This window comes from Pteropus vampyrus, unplaced genomic scaffold (genome assembly GCF_000151845.1).
Source record: "Pteropus vampyrus isolate Shadow unplaced genomic scaffold, Pvam_2.0 Scaffold207, whole genome shotgun sequence".
Classification (NCBI taxonomy): domain Eukaryota; kingdom Metazoa; phylum Chordata; class Mammalia; order Chiroptera; family Pteropodidae; genus Pteropus; species Pteropus vampyrus.
Window position 1 is genome coordinate 175,731 of NW_011888988.1, and position 12,109 is coordinate 187,839.

Consider the following 12,109-nt stretch of genomic DNA (forward strand, 5'->3'; position numbering starts at 1 on the left):
ACCTACACACAACTGCTCTCTCCCGACCATCTAGACTAAGCTTAGGGCCTGACTTAGGAAGACTTCTCACTTCCCTGTTCCGGCCTTCAAGCAGACTTGCCACCCGGAGGAGACAGTGTTGGCAGGTGAGATGCACTGGACTACTAGAGTACCTGGCAACAGGTTGGCTGTTTCATCTGGGAAGCAACATCATGTTCTCCAGGACAATGAGTACGTGTGTCCTGCATTTCACAGAACTCAGCAAGTGAAACTCGCTTCTGTGAGGCAGGACACACACACATCTCAGTGACAGCAAGAATGAGGAAAAACAGCTCTAGGTTAGACTCCTACCATTCCCCCATGTTCGCATGGAAGGGCCTCCCTGTTGCCCTTACAGTTCATCTCAAAGGTATCAGCATCCAAATATGCCAACATCACAGCTTATTTGGGTATACTGGGGACACAGCTGCATCAAGCCCCGAACAGACCGACCCAGAATACAAGTGTGCTTAAACGGTGGGGTTCTATGTGAAACTGTACCACGTGAGGTTTAAGCAACTCCCTGGACAAAACCTCCTGAACTCAATTTTATAAGACACCGTCATGAGGGAAAGGAGGGAAAGGAGGTGGAAGAAGGGACGAGGCAGTGGCCAGACAGCTCTCAAGTCATTTCCAACAGAGGCAGAGATCCAGATGAAATGACCTCTCAAGGTCATTTCTACTTCTACAAGACTGTCCCCCTATACCAGGGTCTCTCAACCTCAGTGCTACTGACATTCCGAACTGCGTAATTCTTTGTTGTAGGGAGAGCTGTCCTGCTCATTGTGAGTTATACAGCAGTATCCCTGGCCTCTGTCCACAGGACACCAGTAACATTCCTCCTGCTCCTACACTGGGACAACCAAAAATGTCTCCAGACGTTGCCAAATGTCGCCTGGGGACTACTGCCTTATACTAACATCACGTCTCACACGGACAAGACCCCAGCCCTGGCCATTGTGTAGTCGTCCGCTTTGGAAAGGGCTGAGAAAATGTCGGCTGGTCATTATCTCCTCGGGCATTCAGACAGCAGAGCTCCCCGAGGGAGCCGCCGCCATTGGAGATGAGAAGTGGGAGGAGGAGGTTCGGTAGGGGAAGATGTTCTGCCACCAGCGGACCTCCGCTCTCTAATTCCACAAAACCCACCTTCTCCCAGACACGGTCTACATCAAGCAGAAGACAGCCAAGCAAAAAAATCCCCGGCTTTGGGATGGACTTAGTCCCACAGCCCACTCACTACCACTCCACGTCCTAATTCATGTCTAGTGCCGAGTCTACAAACACCATGAACTTGGCTAAATTTCTGGGGGGAGGGAATGGATGTCTCAGTCCCTCAAAGACCTTGTTCAGTTAACTAACCATCCCAGCTCTCTCCTTTCCTCCACTCAACAATCTTGACAAGAAGGTGTCCTAAGATACCAGATGCCCTAAGAAAAACCAACGGAAGCTTTGGTCTTGCTCTGAAGGGCCATGGGAACTGAGGTTGACGCACAGGCCAAGAGGCATGGAAGAATTTGCAGGCCAAGGTGAAAGCACTGAAGTGAGAACTCCAGACACGTGAGGGAGGGACAGATGGGAGACCTAACCTTGAAGGGCAGTGGGGCGGAGCCAAGTCTCAAAGGGGCAGAGCCAGGGAGGTCCCCAGGGACAGGCTGACAAGTTTCCGGGCTTCAGAACCAGAAAGATCCAGTGTAACCACAGACTTGCCCAAGCAGAGACAACGCTGGCTGTGCTGCTGACTAGAAATCCCGTTCACTTGGGGCTGGGTTTGGCTCACTACAGGCCGGTCCCCCACCAGTTACAGTTTTGCTAAATTTAGTGCTGTTCCCAGTCACCCAAACGACGCTGCTCTTCGTGTCCATTTCAGGTTCACCCGGGGACAGACAGAGAGGAGCGGGACTTGTCGAGAAAAGATCTGCCCTCCTGTGACCTCTTCCTTCTCGCTGCAGTCTGGGGCCCAGGGGAGCAGAAGATGTGAGAAACCACAGTCGGAGGTCTCCAGGGCTCTGAAAGCAGGCCCTGCCCCAAGGCGGCACTTGGAGGGGCAAGGGGCACAGATTCCAGGAGAACATCCTTCTCTCTGCCAGGCCCCTTCACCCAGGTTTCACTCTTGGGGAGTCACAGATGCTATGGGGTGGTCCCACTCCCTTAGACGAGAGGCTAGAGTCACACCTTATGGAATGATGGGCGATACGGACAGGCCTTCAGGAGAGGACCGGGGAAGGCCCCTCTGCCTTGGGAGATAAAAATGTATTCAATCGAATAGTCACAGGCCCTGAAAGTCAGAGGTTAAGAGAGTGGTTTATGAACCTGGCTGCATACTGAAACCACCGGGGAAGCTTCAAAACATGACTGATGCCGAGCCCCACCCCCTAGAGACTCTGATGTGATTGGTCTGGGCTGTAATGTAACCAGCCAAGGCTTTGGAAATTTTAAAAGCGCCCCTGGTGATTCCAGCGTTCAGACAAGTTCAGAAAACCGTGGGTTAAGAGCATGGGCTTCTGCCTCCAGACTGCCCAGGGGAACTCCTGACCACCCGCTTCCTTGTTCTGTGACCTTGGGCACGTTATTTAACCTTCTATTCCTCACTTGCATCGACTGTAAAATGCACATGATGGCATGCAACACCTGCCTCAGGGCATCGCTGCGAAAATTTAGCAAAACGATAAAGCACACAGAACAGTGACATGTAGTAAGTGTTCAGTAAGAGTTAGGAATATTATCACTGTCATTACAACGATAAAGAGAAGGGGTGGCTCCATAGTGTAGTGGTTAGCACGTCTACTTTTCATGCAGGAGGTCCTGGGTTCGCACCCCAAGTGGAGCCACGGACCGTACCCCGGGTACACCAGGCCCTTGATGCACGCCCTGAGCGCGTGGGAGGAGACGCCCCACATTCAGAGATCCAGTTCTTAAGGGGAGACAGCAGTATCTGTAGGTCAGGGGTGGAAGTGGGGGGTGGGGGAGAATTAAAGGGGCGGGGAAGAGGAGGAGAAATGAGAAGGCACCCAAGATCTGTCTCTGTGTTGTCCCAGGAGTAAGAGTCTCCAGGATGGGAACTGGGACTATTCCAAGAAGTGGGAAGGGGAAGAGGCTCCGCAGCCGCCTGCACTGAGGAGGGGGGCCACCTGCTGGCCCCACCTCTGTTTGCCTGTTTTTCCCACCTTCGGTGTCCTCCCCTCTCCCCATCCTTCTGAACCCCACCACTCAGGGCCCACTCTGACCAGCCCAGGGCCCTCTCCCTTCTCAGGTCTCCAACAATACTTCCCCTCACGCCTATGACTTTGGAACTTCATTTATCATTTGCTACCCTGAATGGCTACCAGTCAAATAAGTATCTGCCTGTGAAATGAATGAACGCTTCATTATATACTAGTCTGATCTCCTCAGAGACGTTGAGAAATTTGGGGTGGTCCTCATTATCATGCTTCTCTTTGTCCCCTATGGTACCCAGCATGGTACTGGACACACAGCTCTTGATTAATAAATATTCGTGGAATGAAAACAGATGCTGAGCCCGCAGAGCTAACTGCACATCAGCAAGGACCCTGGCTCAGTGCCCAGGAGAAGCAGGACCAGCACCCAAGGCCATGGAACTCTGGATTCCCCACTCCATCATTATAAGGACAGACCTCACCCCATTCCACCCCGAGATACGCCACCCACCCACTCTCAGGGCCTGGGTGTGTAAGTGCCGCCGGCATAAGGAACGTTGCGCGAACAACTCTGCTCCCCGGGACCTCTGATTCCCAGGCCTCGACGAGTGAGGCCACGTGTCTAGTCACTTCAGCCACGAAGCCACCGACCCCCATGATTCCCTAAACCCAACAGCAGCAGCCAGGCAAAGCCCAGCTCTGCCCACATGGATATCCAGGGCAGCTGGCCACCAACGAGTTGTAAGCCTCTTACAGATTAAAGGTCCTAATTTAAACTCTATTTGAGGTACGACAAGTGGGTCAGCACTCTGCTGGTAGAAGGAGAAGCAGCTAGGATCCGAGAAGGACTCCCCTCCTTTGGGGGGAAGACGAGCCAGAGACTCAGATGTCTAAGTGGGATCACTAAGAGCCGGCTTGTTCCAATTTGCCGGGAATCTCCCCCAGACTGTGAATGCTAACCCCTCACCCAATGAATCTGAGAAACATAACAACAGAGCAAGATAATAAGTCGGGATGGCCCTCCTCTCCCTGCCCTGCGCCGGGTATGAAAGGAGCTAATAAGATCAGGAAACGGAAGAGAAAGGAGGCAGGAGCTTGACAGGCTGCACTCCAGGAGTCATACCTGGTGACATGCAGGGCAAGGCGACCTCTGCTCCCATGCCTTGATGTTCTCTGGGCCTCTGCCCACAGCTCTCTGCATCAGGAAGCACCGGGCACGGGGAAGAGGGAGCCGCAGTGGGTGAGCAGTGCAGAGGAGCCCGGATCACGCTGTGGGAGCCTGACTCTGCTGCTCTTCACTGAAGCCCGCTCGCCACGCATCTCCACAGACACAGCCTCTGGGGAAGTGGCTGGAACCTGCTGTCTACGTCAAGGGCAAAGAAACCCTTCCAGGAGAATTTCTCAAACTTTTAAGACCCTGACCTACAATAAGAAATAAAGTTTACAAGGTGATCCAGTACACGTACACACACGTACGTACACACACACACACACACACACACACACACACACACACACACGAGCATTTGTGTATATGAAGATGGATATATGTAACTGAAATAAAGTTTCATGAAATCACACTCACCTTTACTACATACTACCCAATCTAACACTTTCTATTATGCTTTTTTTTTTTTTTTTTAAACTCTGGTCTCAACCTACTAAATTGATTTCACCATCCATTAATGTGAGGACATGCAGTCTGAACCCAACACTGTGATGTATAGGAGGGGTTCCTGAAAGAACTTAAAACTCCCTCACAAACTGACCTGCCCACAAAGCAAAACCCCACGAAGCACGCAAGGGGGGAGCCACAGCAAGGGGAGGAAGAGCCCGTGTCACAGTATCAAGCAGTGGTGGCCCCCAGGGGTCCCCAAGTTTGCTCCTTGCTGTGCTTGGGGTGCAGGAGCTCAAGAGCTCTCCCCTTCTACCTTCAGCGGTGCCTTCCGGTGCTGGCCAGCATCTAGCACGGCGGGGGGCCAAGTATAGTTTCAGACTGTTGTTCAGCAGAATAAAGCATTGCCTCACCACCCCTCAACCTCGTCCCTCCACCGCATGGAGTTACCTATGACACACAAGGCAGAAATGTCAACGCTGGGTTTTTTCAACCTCCAAACAGCCTCTTTGTGTATCAGATACACTACAAAGCCCTAGAGGACAGGAAGTTTGTTTTTTTAATGTATTTTTTAACTGAAAGTACACAAATACTCTTTATAGTAATTTTTATAACAAGGACAAAAACAATCTAATTTTAAATTATCGTCAGCCCAGGCATTCTGCTTTTCCAAGCAGCCTGTGAAATCTCACTCGCTCTTCCTCCAGGTAGCCCTCCTTCGTGGATCAGGACAAGGAGTTCCCCAATCCCTACACCCTGGTAATATGAAACTCTAAGGACTCATTTCCACAATCACTGTTCCCAGAAATGCAACACACTGCTTCTCTGTATCTGTAATTACTGCTTGGCTAGGCATGTGAGTTAGAAACCATGGCGCAGAAAAAAAGTGAGCAGAAGCATTCCATACTCAGAATTAGTAAGTTTTAAAGGTTCAATTTTTCTCCTAAGGTAAACTTTTCTATCCCCTGTTAAATGGAGCAAACACTGGATCTCCTGATTAGCGTCAGTGCACAGAGACTTCCCATTCTCCTTTGCTTCCCCAAGCTCATCGGGGCTACTATAGTGCCTGCCACTCACCAGTGCCCCTACAGCCCAGGCCGCCTGCACAGTCCACACTAATCTGAGCCGATTCCTAACGACTCCAGGGAAAAGCAAAGTGTCTTATCCTGTTTTAAGAGCGCAATAAGCAGGGTTTGATAACAGGATCTGTGAGTCCTCTGGCGGTAGACGCCGAATCATGTGCTGTCATGACTTTTTGTTTCCTAGAAAAAGAAACTATAGTTCCCTTGCAATTCCTAAAACCGAAATTTTAGGAATCAAATTCTAAACTGCCAAAATCAAATTCTTAGAAAGTTGGTGAAGACTCTCTCAAGACTTCACCTAACTTCGCAATATAAACTCCTTTCTGCCACATACAATCCTTCAGAGGACGCCACCACCGTCTCCCAACAAGTCACTTCCGCCTTCACACCTGGGCCACTGCATTGCACCTTTGGGTGAAGTCTCACACCTCCAACACCCAACTACTAACAAATACGTATTTACTGAGCACCTGATAGGGACCAAGCACTCTGCTAGCCTCTAAGGATCCAGCCGTGAACAAGATGGATGAGATCTTCCTCATGTTCCAAGGCACACCCTCCAATTCCCAATTGCCCCTTCTGGCTAATACAACACTTTCTTACACTCTATTCACATCTTTTTTTTATGCTTTGTCTTGTAGTTTAGTGTGGGTATCTGTCTCCCTCACTAACCATAGTTCCCTGAGGACAGAGACCATGGTTCGTTCACACTGGCATATTCATTTTTTCCCATCCCTACCTCACTCCATCCAGAAAGACACAGAACTTTCACACAGGAAGCCCTGTACAAATGTGCATCCATGAACGGATGCTGATGGGTAAGCTAGCGGTCTAAGCAGCAAAGAATGGCTCACTGGGGACAAGCCTTGCTCATCAAGCAGGATCCAGATGTGGGAGACAGTCTCTGTGCAGCAGAAAGTACACAGGGCATCTGTGCCCGGCCACAGCCTATAGTTCTTATTCTAGCCACTCATCTTGTTTTTTTTTTTTTTTATTAAGTTTATTGGGGTAACATTGGTTAATATAATTATGTAATTTTTAGGTGTACATTATAATTTGACATCTGTATTATCTACTGTGTTTACCAAAGTCCAGTTTGATCCCCTTTATCCAATTCACTCTCTCCCCACCCCCCTATATTTGACCCCCTTAACCACATCTACCTTCGCCCTCCCCCCGCACCTCCTACTCTCTGGTAACCACTAGTCTATAGTCCATGTCTATGAGTCTCTGTTTGTTTGTCCTGTTCCTTTGTTGCTTTTAGGTTTATATCCCACATATAAGTGATATCATCTGATTTTCAACTTTTTGTCTGGCTTATTTTGCTTAGCATGATTATCTCGAGGTCCATCCATGTTGTCGCAAATGGCAGTACTTCATCTCTTTTTATGGCTGAGTAATATTCCATTGTATATATGTACCACAGCTTCTTTAGCCAATCATCTATTGTAGGACACTTTGGTTGCTTCCATGTCCTGACCACCATGAATGATGCTGCTATAAACATCGGTGTGCAAATATATTTTGGGGTAAATACCCGGTAGAGGGATTGCTGGATCATATGGTAGATCAATTCTTAGTTTTTTGAGGAACTTCCATACTGTTTTCCATAGTGGCTGTACCAATGTACAGTCCCATCAGCAGTGTATGAGGGTTCTTTTTTCTCCGCATCTTTCCAACATTTGTTATTACTTGTCCTGTTGATTATAGCTATTGTAATAGATGTGAGATGCTATCTCACTGTGGTTTTGATTTGCATTTCCCTAACAGCTAGCGATATTGAGCATCTTTTCAAATATTTGTTGGCCATTTGTATGTCCTGTAGGGAGAAGTATCTGTTCAAATCCTCTGCCCATTTTTTGATTGGATCATTTGCTTTTTTGTTGTTATTGAGTTGTATGAGTTCTTTGTATATGTAGGATATTAGGCCCTTATCAAAGGCATTGCTTGCAAATATGTTATTATCCCATTCAGATGGTTGTCTCTTTACCCTGTTGATTTCTTTTGCTGAGCAGAAGCTTTTTAGCTTGATGTAGTCCCATTCATTTATTTTAGCTTTTAATTCTCTTGCTTCTGAGGTCAAATTCATAAAATCCCTCTTTAAATCCAAGGTCCCTGAATTTAGTTCCTATGTTTTTTTCTATGCATTTTGTTGTTGCAGGTCTTCTATTCATGTCTTTGATCCATTTTTGAGTTAATTTTGGTGTGTGGTGATAGACAACAGTCTAGTTTCATTCTTTTGCAGGTGGCTTTCCAGTTTTCCCAGCGCCATTTATTGAAGAGGCTTTCCTTTCTCCACTGTATGCTTTTGGCTTTTTTGTTGAAAATAATTTGCCCATATAAATATGAGTTTACTTCTGGACTCTCGATTCTGTTCCACTGGTCCGTGTGTCTGTTTTGCTGCCAATACCATGCCGTTTTGGTTACTGTCACTTTGTAGTATAATTTGAAGTCAGGTAGAGTGATACCTCCATCCTCGTTCTTTTTCCTCAGGATCAGCCGCTCATCTTTTAAATTGTTGGAAAATAACCCCAAGTGTACATATGCAGCTGACATACCTCCGGGACTGTCAAAGTGGATGAAAAGTGTAATTGCACAAGCATTTTCAGCATGTAGGTGAGCTGACGGAAGACATGGCACAGTGCTTCAAAGACACATCACCTCTCTCTGTAAGAAGAGAGCTGGCTACTCTAGCTACTTTGGCCATCTCTTCCAGCAACCTCTGCCAGCTCACTTCCAGAGCAATGTTTGAGCACAATCACCTACCTCCTAAATCACGACATGGCAGTGCCTCAAAAGTAGCCGCCATCTTTGCCACCTGTCAGATCCAGAGTGAGGCATTAAGACTGCAATACTGTTTTCCCTAATGTCACCAATGCTTTCAATACTGCTAAAGAAATGGCTCTAGAAGCCACCAAAGGAATCCTGATGCTGGACTTTGTTATTTAACAAAGACAGCTTATCGTACTGAGGTCAGAGAACGGAGCTAATCCCCAGCACTATTCAATACTGGAGAAACCGAGCACTGTCAGAAACTGTGAGCAACAGGAAAGACAACACCCAACCCTGAGTGGATTGAAGATTGGTTAGGGAGGCAAGATTAATCCAGCAACCACTCTCGATGTGGCGTGTACAAGATCCATTAGGATAAAGAACAAAGGATTAGAATGTCTATATTTATTTTTCATTTAAAAATTAAGAATTAAACTTTACTGTCATTAGTCTGTGCTGGGTGGTCTCTGTCATTTAAGGTACAGGAGGCATCTCACGTCTGAGTGGGAAACGAAAACACAAAGGGTGACAGTGGCACCCCATTGTCTGTGTACTCTAGTATAGTTTATGTGCGCCCAGTTAAGCAAATTGAAGGATATCATCTTAACTACAATAAATGACAGTCCACTGTAATGAGAGGACAAGGCCAGCAAATCATTCGACCACCCACTCCGACTGTCTCATGGCAAAGTACCTGAAGGAGCTGCTCAACTTAAAAAAAATTTTTTTTAGCAGAAATCAAGGTTCCTAAATCTGCTGACCTCTTCTGTAATGAGTGCCTGTCAGCAGAATGCTACTGAATGAATATTTTAAAACAAACAAAAATTTAGTCTATTCTTTTAAGGTAATGGTGACATTTTAAAAATGGGTACGGAAGCCTTTACTTTTAGAAAGAGACATGTCACAGAAAGAGCACTTCAGAAACAGGCACTTGGGCATGATGATGTAAGAACATCAACTCTAAAATCGTTATCTATGCACACACTTAAAACAGAATATCTAAACTTATTTTAACATCTCCAGTGAAATGAATGAAATGAAGTATTTCAGGGGTCTTGAGACCATTTATACTATAAATTGAACCCATGATAACCTTTTTATAAAGCGATCTCTTTCGAAATACCAGACTTGAATCAGACCTTCAAGAAGCTATGCTGAAAAATATGACACCAAGATATTGTGAAACAATAAAGTATATTCAACTGCATGGTTTTTACTGAAAAAGAATCATTCTCAATAATTCACTCCATTTAATTCTTCAAAAACATCTACCTATCTCTTACGTGCCAGGCACCGTTCCATGCTCTGGAAATACAGCAGGGAACAGAAATGACAAAAATCCCCGCTCTCATGGAGCTCACCTTCCAGTGGCGAGAGAGAGAAAACACACGAATCAAGAGAGATACACAGTAAGTTAAACGGTGATGGTGCTGTGGAGAAAGAACACAGCAGGGCAGGGGGGCAGGAAATGCGTGCAACAGTGTGGGGGCGGGGAGGGGTGCTGCGAAGGTAACATCCGAGCACAGACCCAGGGGAAGTAAGAGCCAGCTACTGGGCCATCTGGAAGAAAGTGTTCCAAACAAGGGAGCGGGAAGGTGTAAAGGGCCTAAACAGGAAATGCCTAGTTTATTTGAGGAACAGCAAGAAGGCAAGTCTGGCTGGAGCCAAGTGAACGAAGGAAAGAGTAGCAGGAGATATGGACACAGAAGTAAAGCAAGGCCTGACCGTGTAGGCCTGCATTTCCAGTATGGCAGCCGCCAGCTACATGAGGCTGCTGAGCACGTGAAATGCACTTAGTCCAAATTGAGATGTGCCGTGAATGTGACTTAGTACAAAAACAATGTGAGAGATCTATATATATCTTTTTTTTTTTTACATACTAAGTTAAACAAATTATTAAAATTAATGTCACTTGTTTTTCCTTTTTTTAATTTGGCCACCAGAAAATGTTAAATTACTCATGCGTAACTCTCGTTACATTTTTATCATGTTTATAAGCTACAGGGTCTTGTGGCCACTCTGAGGACCAAGACTTTCCCTGAGTGAGGACAGATGCCACTGCAGGGTTCCGAGCATGGTGGGGCATGATGTGACACGGTGCATGGGACCCCTCTGGCTACTGTGAGGACTACAGCCTGTAAGGAGCAAAGGAGAAACAGGTCAGAGAGATGATGGTGGCTCGGACCAGGGTGCTGGAAGTAGTTCTGACTGGTCATATTCTAGATGTATTTTGCAGGTAGAGCCGCCATGACTTGCTGATGGTTTGGATGGATATGAATAAATAAGAAAAGTTATGACCATAGGTGTTTTGGATGAGTAGAAGGACAGCAGTCCCAGAATCAAGATGGGAGCCTGCAGGAAGAATATATTTGCATGGGAAAATCAGGAATTCGTTTTTTGGGCATGTTAAGTGTGAAATGTCTTTTAACATCCTATTTGAAATGTTAAACAGGCAGATGGAGACAGAAGTCAGGTCTGTAGTTCAGGGGAGAGGCAGGACTTGAGACAAATAATTGGGGGTCATCGACATGTAGATTTCTTTTTCATTTTTTCATTCTGTAAAATTTCAAAAATAAGTAAAACTAGAGAACAGTATAATAAACCTCCAGGTACCCATCACCTAGCTTCGACCACTATCAACTCACGGTCAATCTTGTCTCCTAGGATTACTCTGAAGCAAATTCTAGACCTCATGCATATGGAAGGTATTTAAAGCCATGAATCAGGAGAGGATCACAGAGAGAAAGAGAGAAGGTGGGGGAGGCGCCCTGGGGGCCTGCTCAGGTGTAGAGGTCAGGGAGATGAGACACTGAGAAGGAAGAGCCAATCAGTCAGGTGGAAAAACAGAAATGTGTCCTAGAAGCCACGTGAAGAAAAGAATGTCAAAGAAAAGGGTGTGACCAGCTGTGCCAAATACTGCTGAAGCTACTACCATGAAGACTGAGCAGTGACCACTAGATTTAGTGACATGGAGGTCACTACTGGCCTTTTGTCCGGAGTGGTGGGGACAAGCCTGACCGGAGGGATTCAAGAGAGGAAGTGAAGAGAGCAAGGGCTGAAAATTCTTTAAGAGATAGAGAAATGGGCAGTAGCTAAAAGAGGTGAAGTCAAAGAAGGCTTTTTTTAAGCTGACGAAAACTACCGCGTATGGAAATGATCCCGCAGAGAAGGGAAACCCGTGATGCAAGAAGAGGAGGGGCGTCCTGGAGCCTCCGCTGAATATGGAACGCGGGCCGAAACTGAGTGCAAGGAACAGGGGGTTCAGGCTCAGACAGGACCTCAGAGGCTCCTGCTGGGCGAAGGCGCAGAACACGCCCTATCACAACCATTTTTACTTCTTTTAAAATTTTGTGTTTTATAATGCAGATAATATATTAATTAGTATAGTAATGCTGTATATAAAAACACATACACCTAAGGGGATTTGCACAAAAGTTTTAACCATTACAGAGACATAATCAAAATAA

At 46.5% G+C, this 12,109-nt stretch overlaps 1 non-coding gene across 1 annotated transcript; it reads left to right on the forward strand.

Annotated features, from left to right (window-relative positions):
• Positions 1-2,772: 2,772 nt before the first annotated feature.
• Positions 2,773-2,846, forward strand: TRNAE-UUC. Its single transcript has one exon. It is a non-coding gene; the product is annotated as a tRNA-Glu (tRNA).
• Positions 2,847-12,109: the final 9,263 nt, after the last annotated feature.